Genomic DNA, 18,296 nt, shown 5'->3' with positions numbered 1-18,296 from the left:
ATCTCTTTATTAATAGTGTCTATTTGGGGAGGCATAATTCTCATGTTTTCCTTTAATTCTTTACACATGGCTTCTTTTAATTCTTTGACCAAATTTATAATAGCTGACTTAAAACCTTGAGTCAGGTCAAATAAAGACAAGTCCTGTGAAAGTAGCTGTTCAGTGAACTGCCACACAGTTCAAATAGTAATAATTCTTTGGGGACGGGGATTTTGGGAACTCCAAACCCATCCTGCCCTTTACTTAGCCATTCTGGAAGTCCCAATCATTGATTTCAGCCATTATTTTTTCCTAATATATATGCTTAAGACTATCAATTTCCCTCTATGTACACTTACCTGCATCTCACATGTTTTGTTATGTCACGATTACCATTCAATTAAAAATTTTCCTGATATTCATTAGAATTTCTTCTTTGATTGGCTATTTACAAGTATATTGCTTAATTTCTAAATATGTGAAAATGTTCCAATTACCTTTTTGTTACTGATTTCTAACTGAATACCACTATGGTTTGTGTTTCTACACAAAGTATGTGGTTTGTATACTCTGATTTCAATCATTTCAATTTGTTAAGATTTGCTTTATGGCTCTACATATATTCAATTTCAATAAATGCTTCATGTCCAGTTGAAAATACTTCATATTTTTTCAGTTGTTTGATGCAGTGGTCTATATATGAGAGTACTTCAAAAAGTTCATGGAAAGATTTGTATTAACTTTTAATTCTATTTTTCCATGAATTTTTTGAAGTACCTCATATATGGATAAGATTAAGTTTTTAACTATTTTGCTCAAATCTTTTATATACTTATAGAACTTCCTGGCTGCTTGTCTATCAGTTACTGAGAGAAATGTACTTGCAGATCTGTCTATTTCTCCTTCTGGTTCAGTCCGTTTTTACTTTATACATTTTGAGGCTATGTTATTAGGTGCATACACATTTACAATTGGTATCTTTTCTTGGCATATTGACACTTTTATCTTTATACAAAGCCCCACTTTTTATTTTTAGTAATACTTCTTTCCTTCTTTCCTTCAGTTCTACTTTGATATTAGTACAGGCACAACATGTTTCTTTAGTGTTTTAATGGTGTATCTTTTTCATCCTTTTATTTCAACCTTTCTGTGTCCTTATGTTTAAAGTGTTTTTCTTGTGAGTAGCATACAAGTATACTTCAAAAAGTTCATGGAAAAATAGAATTAAAAGATAATGTGGTTTTCAGCAGGAAACATCATCTTCCAGTAATTAGTCAAAATGACTAACACAAAGAGAAAGAGGAGAGGTACCCAATATGTGATCTCTAAGCCTTTTAGAAAGCATGGAGTTGTTCCTTTGGCTACATACATGTGAATCTACAAGAAAGGTGACATTGTAGACATCAGCGGTATGGGTACTGTTCAAAAAGGAATGCCCCACAAATGTTACCATGGTAAAACTGGAAGAGTCTACAATGTTACCCAGCATGCTGCTGGCACTGTTGTAAACAAACAAGTTAAGGGCAAGATTCTTGTCACTAGAATTAATGTGTGCATTGAACATATTAAGCACTCTAAGAGCCAAGACAGGTTCCTGAAATGCCTGAAGGAAAATGATAAGAAAAAGAAGAGAGCAAAAGAGAAAGGAACTTGGGTTCAACTGACCCACCAGCCTGCTCCACCCAGAAAAGCACACTTTGTGAGAACCAATGGCAAGGAGCCTGGGCTGTTGGAACCTATTCCCTATGAATTCATGGCACAATGGGTGTAAAAAATATAAAATAAAAGACCAAGTCTGCTGTACTGTAAAAAAATAAATAAATAAAAATAAAAAAAGATAATGTTAATTCATCCCTGAATTCTTTGAAGACCCCTCATATAGTTGAGTTTTGTTTTTTTCCCATTCTGACATGATTTGTCATTTAATTGGAGTATTTTTTTTAATATTTGCTTTATATTTTTTTAATATTTTAAAAATATTTTTATACATACTATAATTACTAATTTATATTAGATTTAAATCTATTATCCTACCATTTCTCTAGTCTTAACCTATTGAAAGTTACTTTTCTTTTTTCTTTCAGTATAATGAAATAATTTTATTATTTTATTTTAGCTTTATTATTTTATTAGTTATATATTCTTTTAGTAATTATCCTGGAGATAACAATAGGTATGCTTGAGTTATTAAAGCCTGATATATATTTATTATTCTTACCGCATCCCTGTAACGCTAGAAACTTAGATTTTAACTCCATTTACACTCCTCCCACCTTTTTCACTTTGTTGTCATGAATGTCAATCCTACATATACTCCAAAAGGCTTTGCTATTACTTTTTTGTACAGTCAATATTCATGTATAATCACCCATACTTTTACCCTTTTTGGTGCTCTTTATTTTTTCCTGCATCTCTATGTTTCTGTTTGGGATTATTTTTCTTCAACCCCCAAAATCATACTCTTTAAGTTTCCTTTAGTATGGGTCTTGTAAAGAATTCTCTCCGTGTTTATTTGTTGAAAATGTTTTAATTTTGCATTTTTTCTTTACCACATGTATTAGTCCATTCTTGTTTTTTATAACAAAATACCTGTAACTGAGTGATTTATAAAGAAAACAAAATTTATTGCTTACAGTTTCTGAGTCTGGGAAGTCCAAAGTCCATCTGATGGTGGTGACAGTGACCCAGGGGTCTCACATTGCAAGATGGTGGAAGCAGAGAGAGCAGAGAGAGAGAGAAAGACAGACGCTCCTCTTCTTTTAAAGCCCTCAGAATCATGCCCCTGACCACTGTTTTTAATCCATTCACTACTGCACGGTCCTACAAACCAACTACCTCTTCAAGCCTCCACCTTTCAACTGCCATAATAGGATTTCCCACCCTCTTAACAGTCACAGTGGGGGCCAAGTTTCTAATACATAAAACTTGGGGGACACATTTCAAGCATCACAATTCAAGGAGTTATGGGGGAACATAATTCAATCCACTACACCATGCAACAGATTTTTCTGGTACAATGACTTGCTTAGCATATTTCCACTGCTGTGCAAACAAATGCCTCTTTCCTTTTATTTCATTGTTTCAAGTATTGAGAATTTCATGGTAATAGGATTTCAAAACATGGATAAGAAATGAATTTTAATCTCTGCAAATAAATGATGATAAAATTAGCATTTGTCTCTGATGAATTTGAATTATGATAGTATCAACTCTAAGTTTTTAATAGAAAGGAAGAAAACATCATTTAGGGTAACACTGAAATTCAAACAGAAGTGCCTTTGTTTTTTTATTCAGAAATACTATCGTTTATTATCCCATTTGCCTTTATTATTAAAGCATATTTCTACAGATTAGAGAATTCTAGGTTAGTTGTTATTTTCTTTTAGTTCTTCTGTCTTGCATTGTTTCTGTAGAGAATTCACTATCAACCTAACTGTTGCTTTTTGAAGGTCGTATGCTTTTTTATTCAGGTTGCTATGACTTTGCCTTTGGTCTTTAGCAGTTTTATTTTGATGTGACTGGATGTGCCTTACTTTGTATCTTTTATGCTTGGGACTTGAAGCACTTCTTGTCATCAATTTTAGGACATCCTTGGCCATATTTCTTCCAATATTTCTTCTCAATTTCTTCTCTCTTTCACTGACAGAATTCCAATAACATGCATGTTAAGCTTTCCCACTAGGTTTTTTAATATTTCCTATGTTCTTTTCTATATTCTCCATTCTTTGGTCTCTGTGCTTTAGTTTGTGTATCTTCTACTCTCCCACATTCCAGTGCTTTATTCTTTCTTCAGCAATGCTTAGTCTACTGCCTAACTTATCCATTCAGTCCTTAAGTGTGTTTATTGAATTTTATTCAGGTCTAGGATATTTATTTTGTCATTTTATATAGTTCTCAGTTTTTTTGTACCACATTTATTTATCTTGATTTTTAATTTCATGAACATATTAATTGTAATTATTTTGAAGCCTATGTCTTATTATTCAAGGTCTGGATCTTTTGTGGATACGTTTTGTGGATATGTTTTCCCTCGGTTTTCCTTACAAAACTTGTTTTCTTATGTGTCTTGTTATTTTGATTGAGTGTCAGTATTCTGAAGCTCTGCATGACATTATCTTCTTCCAAAGGTATTTACTTTTGCTTCTGTCAGGTAGAGAGGTTAGAAGCCTATTGCTTTAATCCAATCAGGAATTGAGATGATTCTAAGCTCGGCTTTACTCTCTGTGAGAAATGCTTTTTCACTTGACCCTTACTCCAAACAAAGGCTTGTGATGTTTTCTAGAATCTCTCCTCCATGATAGGCCCTTAGCAACAACTTTATTCCCTAGACCCCTTTACGTTGCTGAAATGTCTGTTCAAGCTTCTCAGCCTTTCATTCACTGCTTTCTCTTTTGGAATCAACAAATGACTTGAGGGGAAAGAATCTTCAAGTGCCAACTCACCTCTCCTGACTTTGTTCTTTGTTCAGATCTTGGTCGCAAAAATTCTCCCTGCCGAGGTATCTCTGAGATTTTCAGCTCTTCAAATTGTTCCAAGCAGGGTATGTTGTTCAAAAAACCTAGTCAGCCATTGGCTAGTGGAAAATTCATATGGAGGTTTATAACAAAAGGAGTGGCATGACAGAACTTAATAATGCTGACCTGACCAGAAGGCCCAAAGTAAAGGATAACAAATCAATTATAATAATGAAAATAGCTAGCATTTATTGATCATTTCCTATGCACCTAGTCACTGTCCTAAGTCCTTTTACTTATATTAACTAATTTAATCTTGACAACAAATTAATAAATTAAATATTACTGCTTTTTTCTGTATTACAGGTGAGGAAGGAAACGCATAGAGAAATTCAGAAACTTGCCTAAGGCTACACAGAAGGAGAGCCCAGATTCAAACCCCGGCAGCACCACTCAGAGGCCATACTCTGTGAAGTGATGGGTTGCTGTACTAGTGTTGGCAGCAGACAGTCTGAGTCACAACTAGTATTACAGCTGGAGAGTCAGAGAAGAATAGACAGCTGTAAGAAATACTTTGAAGAAAGACTCAACTGGTGATCAAATGGTTGCATGGCATGAAAATGGAAGAAGTCAAGGACAGTTCTCAGGTGCCTGGCCTCCATACCTGGAAGGTGATCATGCACTAACAGAGGTTCAAAGTTGAGATGGAGTTGGTTTGCATGGGTTGGTGAAGTATTTTTACATGAAACCTTGGGAGCTTCGGTGATTCATATAATGTTTGCTATTCTAGGTAAACCTTACAGCCTCTGGCAGAAATAGCAAATAAGGTTATTATTGCTGAACGTAAATGGAGTACAGAAAGTAAATTAATTCTCAATATCAATAAGCTCACAGAATTGAGAAGAATACACTTCTCCCCACCCCCTCACACTCCACACCAAATCAAATTTTTCTGTCTACTCCAGAAAGTTTAGATTAAATTGTTTAATACTATTATTTTTTGAAATGGTATTATCATTCTTGCCAATTTTCAAAGCAGTACATGTTCACTGTAAAAAAATATTAGAAAGTAGAGCAAAGATGAAGGAGAAAATTAAAATCATAATTCCAGTACTCACGGGTAACTCCTATAAACATTTTGGGGCATATTCTTTCAATATTTTTTCTATGTATGCCTAGATATATACTATACAATTGGTTTTATGCTGTGTATGCTGTTTTATGGTTTGCTTTTTTGCATAATAATACATCATTAACATTTCCCCATTAAAAAAAAATATTTTTGAGAACATGGATTTTAATAACCTCAAGAACACACATTCCCTTATTTTGAGGAATTGATTTATTCCACTAGGGATATGTTATTTTCCTGGAAGGGTAGGGGAGACTGAAACCTGCTCACAGATGAAGACGGTGGCAGCATAATCAATCATCACTGCCTGTGGCCTCGGTCTCTGTATTGAAAGAAGATAATTCCAGCAGCACAAGCCGTAGAAAGGGATTAGCCGCTAGAAGAAGGCCCCATGAAAGCAGAGACTTTGTTTTGTTCACTGCCACATCCACAGTGCCCATTTTATAAAGAGCTTCTGAAATCAAATAGAAAAAGACCAACAGCCCAACAGATAAATTACCAAAAGATTTGAATAAATTGAGTGTAGACAAATGCAAATGGCTCTTACACATATGAAAAATACTTCCAAGCACACTTATAATTAGAGAAATGCAACTGAAAATAAACATTGCAATCTCATTTATGAGATGGGCAAAAATCCACGCATAACGGGGACTATTACTAACAGAGTGTATTGTCAGCCACCGCTATGTGTGTGGGGACACCTTCAGATGACTGCGTCCCAGCCACCGTCTGTCTGCATCCATATGAGAAACCCAAGTGAGAACCTTCCAGCTGAGCCCTGCCAACCTCCAGAACTGAGAGAGATAATGCTAATAAATGATCATTGTCATTTATACCACTTCACTTAGAATAATTACACAACAATAGGTAATCAGAACAATGATACTTGCTTTTTTTCTTTACCATGACATCATAATTTAAGAGGATGAAAATATACCCATTTAATGTTTCTAAAAATGTATCGGTTGTACAGGATAAATCTTCATGCTGAGAGTGTGATTCACCACTCTTTTATTCATTTAGACAACAAATGTTAATCGCATGCTAATTAGGCATCAGACCTTGTGCTTGTTGTTAAGGACAGGGGAGCTCACAGTTCACAAATGGAAAGAACCAAATACAAGGAAAGTGTGACAGGCACCCTGCTAGAGGAGTGTCCTGGATACCCTGGGGTGCACAAAGGAGGAAGGGGCCAACTCTTTCTCAGTTGGAGGTACACAGAAAGCCGGAGATAGTCGAGGAAGACTTCAGATGGGACGTCTGGGCCAAGTTCTGAAAGCTGGGTGCTTTTGCAGCTTGTTAGCGGGAAGGGTTTCCCAGACCGAGAGCAGTCCATGAGAAGGGAATGGGAACTCCAGGGATCTGATCCTGAACTCTTTGTTTCGCACGGCTGGACTGAATCCCTTTATACTAGATAGTCCCTGAGGGCTTTATGAGTGAGCAGGTGCACGTTGAGCCACATTGAGAAATATCAGGCTGGAAAGAAAGGTTGAAACCAAGTCATGAAGACCTTTTACTCTATACTCAGAAAAAATTCTTGGTAAAATAAGAATTAAAATATTATTTTAAATTTATTACAAATTAACAAACAACATCATGCTTGGTAATAAAACACCTGGAGCTTACTATTTCCCTATCATTGCACTTGATTAAGCTGCACCAGTTGTCTACATGGCATCTGTTCTGATTGGTGCCTCCATTCTGATCAGTCAGAGCCCTCGTCCAGTTTTTAAATATTTAAAAAATTCATCCCTCAAAACATTATTAAAATCAAGAACAAGACAAAGTGGGTAGCATTCACCAACTCATAAATGAGAGCCGATCATTACATAAGGAACTAAGACAGTAGGTATAAATATTAGAAAGAAATCAGCATTACTTACAGATGATTTGATTTCCTACTTTAAAAAAAGAGAGAATCAACTTAAAATTTCAAAATTGATAACAATCACAAAAGAACAAGAGTAGAATGCCAATTCTCCTGAAATTTATCTGTAAATTTTATGCAGTCTCAAACAAAATTACTAGAAGGGTTTTTCCTTCTGGGGAAATGTGACTAAATCACCTTTAAAGAAAAACTAATCTGCAAAAAGTAAATATGTGAGAAAGATTAGGAAGAGCCTGACACAGTGTCTTTGTCTTAGGAAATCAGGCGAGGACAGAGCCAGTTCGCAGGGCTGGAGCAGAGCCCTGCGGAAAGGCAGCTGTTCCTTAACGTGACAGCCCAGCCACTAGAAAGGGCACCAGACACAGGGGGAGGTGGGGAGGGAGGGCAAAGAACCCCCAGCAAGTGGCGCTGTGCATGTCCCCATTCCTGACACACGCCCCTGGGGACTTTGAGACCCTCTTGGACTCAGCAGCCCAGGTTAGGGACAGGAAGACGTGCATATTTTTCCCTCAAGCCCACTCTAAGATTCCACCTTAGACCTGAATAAAAGCGTTGAGGCTGGAAACCTTCCAGTGGGCCAGGAGCCAGTCCGCAGGGGGTGCCCTCGCGTCCTGCTGCGGGGCCTCTGGCACTGCTGAAACTGGGGCTGAAGGAGACCACGAGATTTTCCCGGAACACCTTGGACAACTGCCCAGTTCCACGGGGCCCTTTGAATGTCAGGGGTTGACTTTTTCCCCCCTAGACCCAGGAGTTTGTTTGTAAAATTGCAATGAAATACATGTAACGTAAAACTTACCATCTTAACCATTTAAAAATGTACAGTACAGTAGTGTTAAATACAGACACCCTGTTGTACAATTAATCTTTTTTTCATTTTGCAAAACTGAAATCCTATACCCATAAAATAATAACTCCCCACTTCTCCTACCCCGAGCTCCTGGCAGCCACCGCTCTGCTTTCTGTGTCTATGAAAGTAAACTACTCTGTGGCACCTCACACGAGAGAATCATAACAGTATCAGCCCTTGCATGACTGGCCGATTTCACTTAGACACCGTCCAGGTTGTAGCACGGCTCAGGGTTTGATTGTTGTTGAACTGTTCTTCTTCTGGACTATGAACTAGTCCAGGACTCCAACATCCTGTTTCTCTTTTTCTTAAAACATCTTCAGGAAAATTATAATGATGAGAAAAGTCAAAAAGAAAATGAAAGCTTCTATTAAAAATGCTTTTCGATTCAGGTCGAAGTTGAAGTGAGAGACCCTGAAGGTTTTCTCCCAAATTAGGAAGCTGTCAGGATTAGTAGATGGTAAATACAGAAAAAGTTATTCAAATAGAAGAGTGACATCAGAATAAAAATCTCCTCATGGAAAGCATGAATAAAATGAAGATGGTTACACAGAGCTAATTTATTTGAAAATAACACATAAGACAAAAGCAAAAACAATATTTTGCACAACCTTCGGGGAGAGAGCAGGAAAAAGCACTTATGAGTCAGGGGGCTCCCATGGCTCCTTATCAGGTGCATGACTTGGTCTTTGGCCAATGTTAGTAGCTACCTCCATTTCCATGGCTTCTGTCAAGAAGTCAGGCATACCGTTCTTAACTCAGACTCCTGTGTAATTACACTCGGGTATACACTCATTAACTTATTATTAGTCTTTTGAATTAAAATTCCTTATGAGATACGGTGGATTTTTTCAAATAATCCTTTTACCCACAGGGTCTGGCCGGGAGTAAGCTGCCTTTGTTCAATAAATGAATGAACTCGCTTTCACCATCAGGGCCACCTCAACTAACAACATGCATAATAAAATTTATGCTCTGAATTCAACTTGCACTCAATTTTACTATCATCTCCTCCCACGTGCCCTTCATTCATATGGTAATAAATGTAGTGGTCCCGAGCATGGAATCTAGATTGCATCGCCTGAGTTAAAATTCATTACACACTTAGCAGCTATGTGACCTTGGGTAGCTACTTCATCTCCATACCTCACCCTACTCATCTGTGAAATGGGGATATCGGTAGCACCTGGCTCGCTTTGGGCGGCATTTCCAATAGCAGTTTTCCGCATCATCCTTTGGGCTGCCATTGCCTGTTGCTAGTCTCTGAGTTACCCCACCACTGCAACACCATGTCTTGTTTGAATTTCAGCTCTGCCAGGGCTTTTGTAACTAATTCCCCATATCGAATTCCCTGACTTCTTAAGTGATACAGCTATCACTGCTATTACTACTGTTTTTTAGCTTTGGAGTCTCATAATCACTTTCCATTGACTCCTGCTTTTTCCCCACAAAAGCCCCTATTTCTGTCCTTACCTATACAGTTATTCGGTTTGGGAGAAAAACATTCTTCATGTTTCGCTGTGTCTGCAGGAGCATCTGGAAAAGCTACTGAGTGACCAGCCTGTGTTCCCTCCTTGCTGAACTCCCGGGGCGACTGCCCTATCACCTGCAATTTTGTCTTTTTTTGACCCCTGAACTGAAACATGCTCAAAAAGAGCTTGGTTTTTTTGACACCTCAGGCCGGGCTCTTGGTCACTGTGTACTCCCAGACCCCACCATTGGAGCAAGGGATCCTCAAGGCTCTGCCCTCGCTGCTCACAGTTACTTCACTCTGACTTGCTCACTGTGAGGTGTGGCCAAACTTTGGAAAGAAGATTCAAGCACCTTCTATATGTCCTTTCCTCCAACAGGTCCCCTTCCCCCTTTGTCCCCCACCCCCAGTGTGAGGTGGGCGGCTTGGATTCAGGGCTGGGAGGGTGGCAGGGCCAGAACTAGAGTGAGGCAAGAGAGGGGCCTAGCACAGAAGATTAAAGGAGGGGCCACTCTCAGGGCCCCACGAGTCACGGGTGGCCATAAGAAGGAGCAGCTCCTTACAGTTTGCTTAATAGGCACCTCTCTTGCCTCAGCCTTGTCCTGCCCCTGCAGACCAACCTTTTCCACTAAAACAACAAAAAAAGTAGAATGTCAGGGTTGGAAGATGTCTTTAATGACAGATGACTCCACTGTTTGTCCAAGTGTGGTCCATGGAGCACCCACCGGGTATGTATCAGAGTCTAAAATGCAGATTCTTGGGCCCCAGCCCAGACCCACAGGTTCAGATCTTTGAGAGGTGGGGCAGGAATCTGCATTTTAATAAAGTGTCCCGGGCATTTATAAATGAGCAGTTGAGAACCTTGGCCACTTGATGCTTACAACAGGCAACACAGCCTCGCAGAGCGGCCTGTTGCAGGTCTAGGCTGGCAACTCTTAGAAAGTTTGTTCTACGGGGCACAATTCTGCCTCCCTGTAACTTCACTCTTTGTCTCAGGTCTGGACTCTAGAATGACACGAATCAGTTTAATCCCTTTTCTACACAGCAATCCCGAAGTACTTGTCACCTCTTATGTCCTGAGCCCCACTTAGAATACCTTCACCCTCTTTACCAAGCAGTCCCTGCTCGGTCCACTCTTCCTTCTGTGCCACCAGCACATAGGGAGAGCAAGAAATGGGAAGAGGCTCACACCACCGACCAAACATAAGGCACTGACATGAAACGTTCCCAGCAGGAAATCCTGGCTCCAGAGGCCGGCCGGCGTCCCACAGCCTCGCGGGGTTGCGCTGCTGCCCCCTGGCGGCCCTGGGAGGTTCTCCAGGGGAGTGAAAGCGGGTGGTGGGGCTGCCTCCCCCACACGCGGGAGTGGGAAATGCAGACAATCCGCCCCTCGGAGGAACAACCACGAGCTGCTGTCATGCTGCAGGAGAGAAATCCGAAGCGAGAAAGAGAGGAAGAGAGCGTGCAACGAGGAGGGGAGCCGAAGTGAAGAGACAGGGGTAGCGCAGAGTGGAGGGGTGCTGCCCGGTCTGGGCCTGGCTTCGTCGTCAGCTCCAAAGGTGAGTCAGGTCAGCCTCGTGCAGCCTTTAAAGTTGGAGAGACACCTCTAGCAGAGGGTTTCTCGGAATCATTTATAGGAAGATGACAGTGTGTCGATTTCTGCTTCCTGGAAAGAAAATGAATGCATTGTGGAAGTACTTTTTCTTAATTGTGTAGGGGAAAAGAAAACAATCTTCACTGAGTCGAAGGAAAATGGTTTTTCTGGTAAACAGAGTAATCCTGAAGGAGCAATAAACTACAGGGCGAAAGCAAGTTATGCTGGACTGTTAGAGACAACTTGCTCAACCGTGGGCAGCGAGTGGGGATGGCAGAAATTATCTCTGTGTTTTACCTATTGGGTCTCTGAGCAGGTGGATTTGACACGGTCATTTTAAAAGTGTGCTAGAGCTCAAAGGAAGTACATTTTTCATTTCACAGGAGACAAACAGTGAAGAATCCTAGGCAGGTGGTGGAAGCACTCTGGGACACAGTAGGTATGCAGTAACCTCTACTGAATTCACCTGTGAGGGCGTAGTTAGGAGAGAAAACAGCACAGGAGACAGAGAGAGCTTCAGATAAGAAAGGATTCTGTGTCCTGAAGACCCAAAATGTTTGCTGGAAACAGTCAACAGTACAGCTTAACATCTGCCTCTGAAGGAACAGGTATGGAGATGGTTGATGTTTAACATTCAATGTTATTCAAAACCAAGCAATGAGTTGGGGTCCCCCTCCCGTCTAATTTAAGAATAAATAGTTTAATTTACCAAGCCAACCACTAAAAACACAATCACCAAGCCAAAGATGTGTTGCTGCTTCAGGTTGGAAATTTGGGGTAAAAATAAGTAATGCTAAATACTGACCCAGCGCTAAATGTTAAAAACTTAGACACCTGTATATATAGGCTTACTGTTGCTATAGGACACAAATCAGAGGTTTAAAATAAAGTAGTATTTTATAAGCGTGAACACTAAAACTGTAAATGTTAGATATAAAAGGGTTTCTCAGCCTTAGTACTATTGGTTTCTGGACCAGACCATTCTTTGTTGCGGGGACCTGCACTGTCTGTAGGATGCTTAGCAGCACCTCTACTATTTATCTCCAGCTTCACCCCAGTCAGGACTATTAAAAATGTCTCCAGACATTGCCAGATGTCCCATGGAGAGCAAATTGCCCCTCGCTGAGAACCACTGAGATATACCAATTGGACTGAAAATGAAAAATGTGTTGAGAATGTCATTTGGGAGTTATTATTGATTAATTCTCTTTGTGCTTTTTATTATCACTCGCCTCCTGTGGGAGGAGGCAGCAGGTGCTGTTATCACTCCCCTTATTAGTGCAGAAGCATGTGTGACACAATCCTATCACAGTCACACACAGGGATGGTGCATTAGTCCGTTTCTGTTGCTTCTAACAAAATACTTGGAACTGGGTGATTTGTAAGAAAACAAAATGTATTGCTTACAGTTATGGAGGCTGGGAAGGCCAAAGTCCAGGGAATGGATCTGGTGAGGGTCTTGTCTTGGTGGTGACTACAGCAACTCAGGGTATCACGTGGCATGTATGGTGGAGCAGAGAGAGAACTAACCTCCTCAGCTGGTTCCTTTTAAAGCCATCAGACATGACCACAATTCATTAGGATCAATTCATTCACTAGGCATAGTCCTCATAATCCAATCACCTCTTCAAGGCCCCACCTTTCAATTACCATTATAGGATTTACCACCCTCACAACAGTTAAAGTGGGGATCAAGCTTTTATTACATAAAACTTGGGGACACAATTCAGTCCTTATCAGATGGACGTGTAAGTCACTGGTTGTTCACAGTGGAAAGAAGGTACTCTTTCCACTTCAGATTTCTATCAAATAAGAAAACTTTCTACCAAATAAGAAAATTGTGCATTTTCTTAGTACTTAGAAAGTTTAGAAATTGACTAGAATCTGTCATTACCTCATCATTACCTTGGATCCACTCCAGTGAGCATCACCCGCATTTGAGGGACCCTCACTCTCTTAGAAGAGCTACCATTTGAGGCTGGCTGGTTAGCTCAGCTGATTAGAGCATGGTGCTGGTAACACCAAGGTCCAGGGTTTGATCCCTGTGTCAGCCAGCCACCAAACAAACAAAAAAGAGCTGCCCTTTGAAAGGATGAAGGAGAGTGTGTGGATGAGTTTTGTGAGTTTTTCAAGTTCCTACCATAATAGTGAATAGGTCTTTCGTAGCATGTTTGAATCTGTAAATTTACACGGTGAGTTCTGTGAATAAAAAAGCAAATTCACTGCTATTTTCTCAAATTGTAGCATTTTTGGTGAGCTTGCTTTGAAGTAAATCCGTATCATAGGTCATAAAAACTAAGTGACAAGAGGAACATATAACTGAGAAAGAAGCATAGAAAGAAAGTGCACTATGGTAATCAAAAATGCAAATTAAAATAATTTCATTTTTGCCTATATAAGTAATAAGAAATGCTTTATTCTTTCTAACGCCCAGTGCTAGCTAGTGTGTGGTGAAACAGGCACTCTCATATTGCTGATGGCACTGGAAATGGATACAGCTTTTTTGAGAGTTGATATTACCTCAAAAGCCAAAAAATTGCTCATGCTTTTTAATTAAATCATTATTTATTCTAAGGGAGTGATCTAATGCATGAAAAAAAGCAATTTTCATGGAAAGATATATCTGTTAGGGTTAGTCATAATAGTGAGAAGTGGAAGGTAAATATCCAACAACAAGATATGGTTAAGTATAGTTTGATATAGCCTACTCTGTGCAATGATACAGCTGTTAAAATGATAGCTGTGAAGACCACACAGTAACAGAAAGAATTTTTACATCAAATGTGAAGTGTTCATTAAATGCACCTGACGATTGAAACCATTTAAAACGTGTGCATGCACCTGTCCATATGTTCGTACACGCATGCATATATTTGAAAGAAAAGCTCCAAAATACTCACAGTTGTTGGGCTCGGAGTTCTGCAGTTGTTTGTAATGACAAATGGTTTCCTTTTCTCTATGATCTAATTTTTCTAATTTGCTTTCACAATTTTAAAGAAAATATTCCAGACGAGAAAAAGACTCCCCACCGCCGTCACATCATGTCTTTCCTATTCATTGCTGCTCCCAGATAGACTTACTCCTTCCTGCTTGTCTACGCCCCATATGCTACTTTTTTATCTCTGGACTTTAGGAAAATACTTAAACCACTTCTCTTTTTAAATAATAATTTTAAGAGGTTTGATCAAGAAGTTTTAAATGATAAAGGTAAAACCTGCTCATGGGGGAAAAGTAAAAAAACATTATTAGGGTAGGAAGCGGAAATGAACATAACTTGGCACGCTCACCTCCAGCACGTTCCTCCATACCCCATGCCTGGGGCCTTTCCCTGTGTTTCTCTCCATAGGGAATGATTATTAACAATGGTTGGTGTGTGTGCTTCTGATCTTTCCCTGTGCATTTACATATACGGTATATGTAGACATTATTACATGAATGAAATCATGTTATATATGGGTCACCTGCCTACGCTAACTGTCATAGGTTGTGCCGAACTGCCCTCCAAAGAAGGCATTTATGTGCTCACTGGCAGTGTATCCTTAGCCCTGTTTCCCTCCTTCCTCACTCAAATCCTAAACTGTTTAATCTTTGCCAACCAGATAGGTGGACTTATAAGTGACGTTGAATACCGTGTGAAAGGTTTTCTGGCAAGTATTTGGGACTCTGCATGGGAATCGTCTTCTCTTTCCGGCTGGGTGCCAAAGCTCAGTTCTACTGTGACAGCTACCTGTCTCTCAGGGAACATTCTTTAAGGCGTGACAGAATTAGCAGCACGTCATTCTCTTTTTAGTTCTCATCCATCTTGTCAGTTTACGAAAATAAAGGACTTGAGGGCATAAGAATTGCCTCATTTATAAAATGAATCTAATATCTGTGCCTTGTGTTGGTCTGGTCTGTTGGCTGCTGCCTCATCAGATCTGATATTATCACCAATAAAGATATCATTATTTTAAAATTGAGTTTCTACCATTATTTGCAGCTAGTGGCAAAAGAGATCAGTCAATTTGAGATATTTGAATTTTAAAAAATCTATGTGCAGCCCTACATTATTTTTTGTAGTGGGACATGGTTCTATAAGAGTCACGGGAGACTAAAGATCGTGCCTCTTAACCCATTAGTGGCCCAAGGCACAAATGTTTGTGTTGTTATAATGTGACACAAACAAAGCTGCTGTGGATTTAGAGGCTGGACTCTTGGCTTGCAGGTATGATAGAAACAGTTCAACATTTCCAGAGGAATTTATAAATCGGTGGCAACTCCACTGCACAAGTGTAAACCCTTGCTCTTCTCCTCCCTTTGTTATTTCCCTTCTGTGATGTAGGAGGAAAATGTTGTGGCCCGTGGCTAGAAGACGCAAAGTCCACTCTGACCCTGAGACGTAAATTCCACTAGCTCCTACATGGTATTTACAAGCTGTGGTGTGCAGAGGGCCTGCGTGTTGCAGTTCACAAGTTCTAAAACCCCATGAGACTGTCAGAGAGCAGGGTGCAGCACATCTGGGGCTGAGACATAGGAAGAGGGGCGTATGGGGCTGGGGCTTTTTCTGTGATGTGGCCAGGGACAGCATGAGTCTGACTTCTCTCCCAAAACCCTCAGACAGCGCAGCAGCCACAGAGCGGAGGGGCCTCCCTCAGGTGGATAGGAGCAAGCCCAGTGAGAGGAAAGGGACCCACCGTCCGGGTCAGCAGCCCCTATGGGTGCAACCCTCCCACTGCTCTAGATAACTGGGCTTGTCCTTGAGTACGGGAGGATTGTTTTTCCAGGTGGGGGTTTAAGTGGCTTAGCTTATGGGGCACTCCTGTGGTAATCAGCCTCATGAAGTGTGGACACAGTAATTGATCTGTAACCCACACAGTGACCAGTTGTCTGTGACTCAGGGCCTACTCTCTGTTGGACAGAAGGGCATGCACCTGGCAAGCCCCATCAGCCCAGAGCACTGATCTAATTTCACCTTGATCGGTGCAGAGCTGAGTAGAGGAAGGAGCTGCTGTTTACTCAGGACTGCAGTTTTCCTGATGTCCTGTGTGTAAAGACACCACAGCAACAATTTTTACAACGACATTACAGAAAAAAATGGAGCCTTGTGAGGGGACATTTGAATCGAGGTTGTGGAATCATTCATTAAACATATTGAAGACCTACCATGTACCAGGGAGACAAGGATGCACACACGCATCCACAGTTGCTTCCGGGAGCAGAGTGGGTAGGACAGGCGGCATCAGGAGGCAGGAAGAGCAGAGGCGTGACTGGGAATCGCCTGGCATGGCATGTCGTGGGGGATAAAGGGGCTGTGAAACCTGTGGTGCTCAGCTCCATTGCTTTGTGTCCTGTTATCTCACTGCATTGTAACTGTCAAAGTCAGTTCTGGTGGAGAGAGAGCAGCACCTCAAGTTTGGCAGATCTTAAGACGCTTGCGTTCTATCTGGCTGTGTGATCTTGGGCAAGTTCTTAACTCTTCTGACCCTCAGTTTTCTCACCTGTAAAATGGGGATAATCCTTAGGTTAAATGAGATCAGGCATCCACAGGACTGATCAAGAAGGTGCAGTGATCTCCTTGCATAGTCCCTGACTTGCCTTGGGAAGCCTTTTCTTGCTGGCTTCTGTCCCTTTATTATTGCTCTGGGGAGAGGTGGAGAGATTGTGGGTTTTGAAGTCATAGAGAGCAGGTTTCAAATAGAGTCACAGAGCCTCCTTTCAAATCCCAGTTCTACCACTCACTAAGGAGGTAACTGAGCAAATGAATAGATCTGAATCTCAGTTTTCTCTGTAAAATGGGGGCATGCCTGCATCCCGGGGAGCTGGGGGGTTAGACGAGGTGACATGTGGAAGGCCCTAGCACTGGTGATCCACCTCTAGTTTGGGGCTGACCCATTTCCCCTCACACAGCCTCCTCCTGCGGTCAAGAAGAGCCTGCAGATACCAAATCCAGGTTCTGAGTATGACATACCCTAGAAGCACAGCGATGGGGATGACAATCCCATACCTCATTCTAATCCCGGGAGCCAAAAGCTCTGGCTAAATCACCCTGCCTGTGAGTTAGCGGAGGATCAGCTGGAGAGAGACACCACCTGGGGAGGAGCTGCCTGCCGGGGGCTCTGCCAGCAGACCCATGCCCAGGGCTAGTAGTGGAGTGCATCGCAGTGAACCACAGCCCCGGTGTAGCTCTCCTTCTGTCATCATTTCCACCTCTGTCCCTGCAGCACAATTCTCCTCCCACCACCTGTCCCTGCTGCATTAAGGCCTAGTTCACCCAGGAGCACCTGCAGGCAGCGTTGCTAAGATGCCGCAGTCCCCTGGTTTGCAAACCTCTGCGGTACTAGTAACGATGACTCTTTAAAGCATGCCTTCAGTTGGAGCTGTGCATATTTGGGACACGTTCCTGGAGAGACTTTGTGTATGAGGTAAGGCCGTTTGCCCCAGATCCTGTCTGGATCAGCCAGCCCCACAGAGGCCTCACTCCCAAGCAACAAGATGTTAGAAAATGGTAGAACTGCCCCATACCCAGGCATCAGGGACAAAGGGACAGAGGGACCCTCCTCCCCTTCTACTGTCTTTACAGGGACACCTCATTTCATTGGGCAGGAAAATTTGCTGTCTTGATTGGTTGGATTTTTGTTGTAGATGTAAAATTTATGGGTATGTCTTCCAAGGAAGGGGAGCTCTTTCTCAACCAACTTGCTCAGACCGCAGCAAGTCCACAGTGAAGCCGGGATGGTGATGGTCAGGCTGCTGTGGTCAAGTCCCTGGGTCCCTTCCTCCTCGGGACCTTGGAGAGTGGAGCAGGGAGACATGTGCCAGGAAGGGAGAAGGGTGCCAGCTCTGTGCATATACCTAGATCATATTGGGGCTCTGCTAGTTGCTAGCTCTGGCTGTAGGGTGAACCTTAACTTCTCTGAGTTTCCAAGCTCCACCTGTAAACAGAGTTAAT

At 41.4% G+C, this 18,296-nt stretch overlaps 1 pseudogene; it reads left to right on the top strand.

Moving 5' to 3' along the window:
* Positions 1–1,258: 1,258 nt before the first annotated feature.
* LOC134381657 (large ribosomal subunit protein eL21-like) lies at positions 1,259–1,750 on the top strand (annotated as a pseudogene).
* Positions 1,751–18,296: the final 16,546 nt, after the last annotated feature.

This window comes from Cynocephalus volans, chromosome 7 (assembly GCF_027409185.1).
Source record: "Cynocephalus volans isolate mCynVol1 chromosome 7, mCynVol1.pri, whole genome shotgun sequence".
Lineage (NCBI taxonomy): Eukaryota > Metazoa > Chordata > Mammalia > Dermoptera > Cynocephalidae > Cynocephalus > Cynocephalus volans.
Note: the sequence above shows the minus strand (reverse complement) of the source record. Positions and strands in the feature narration are given on the sequence as shown.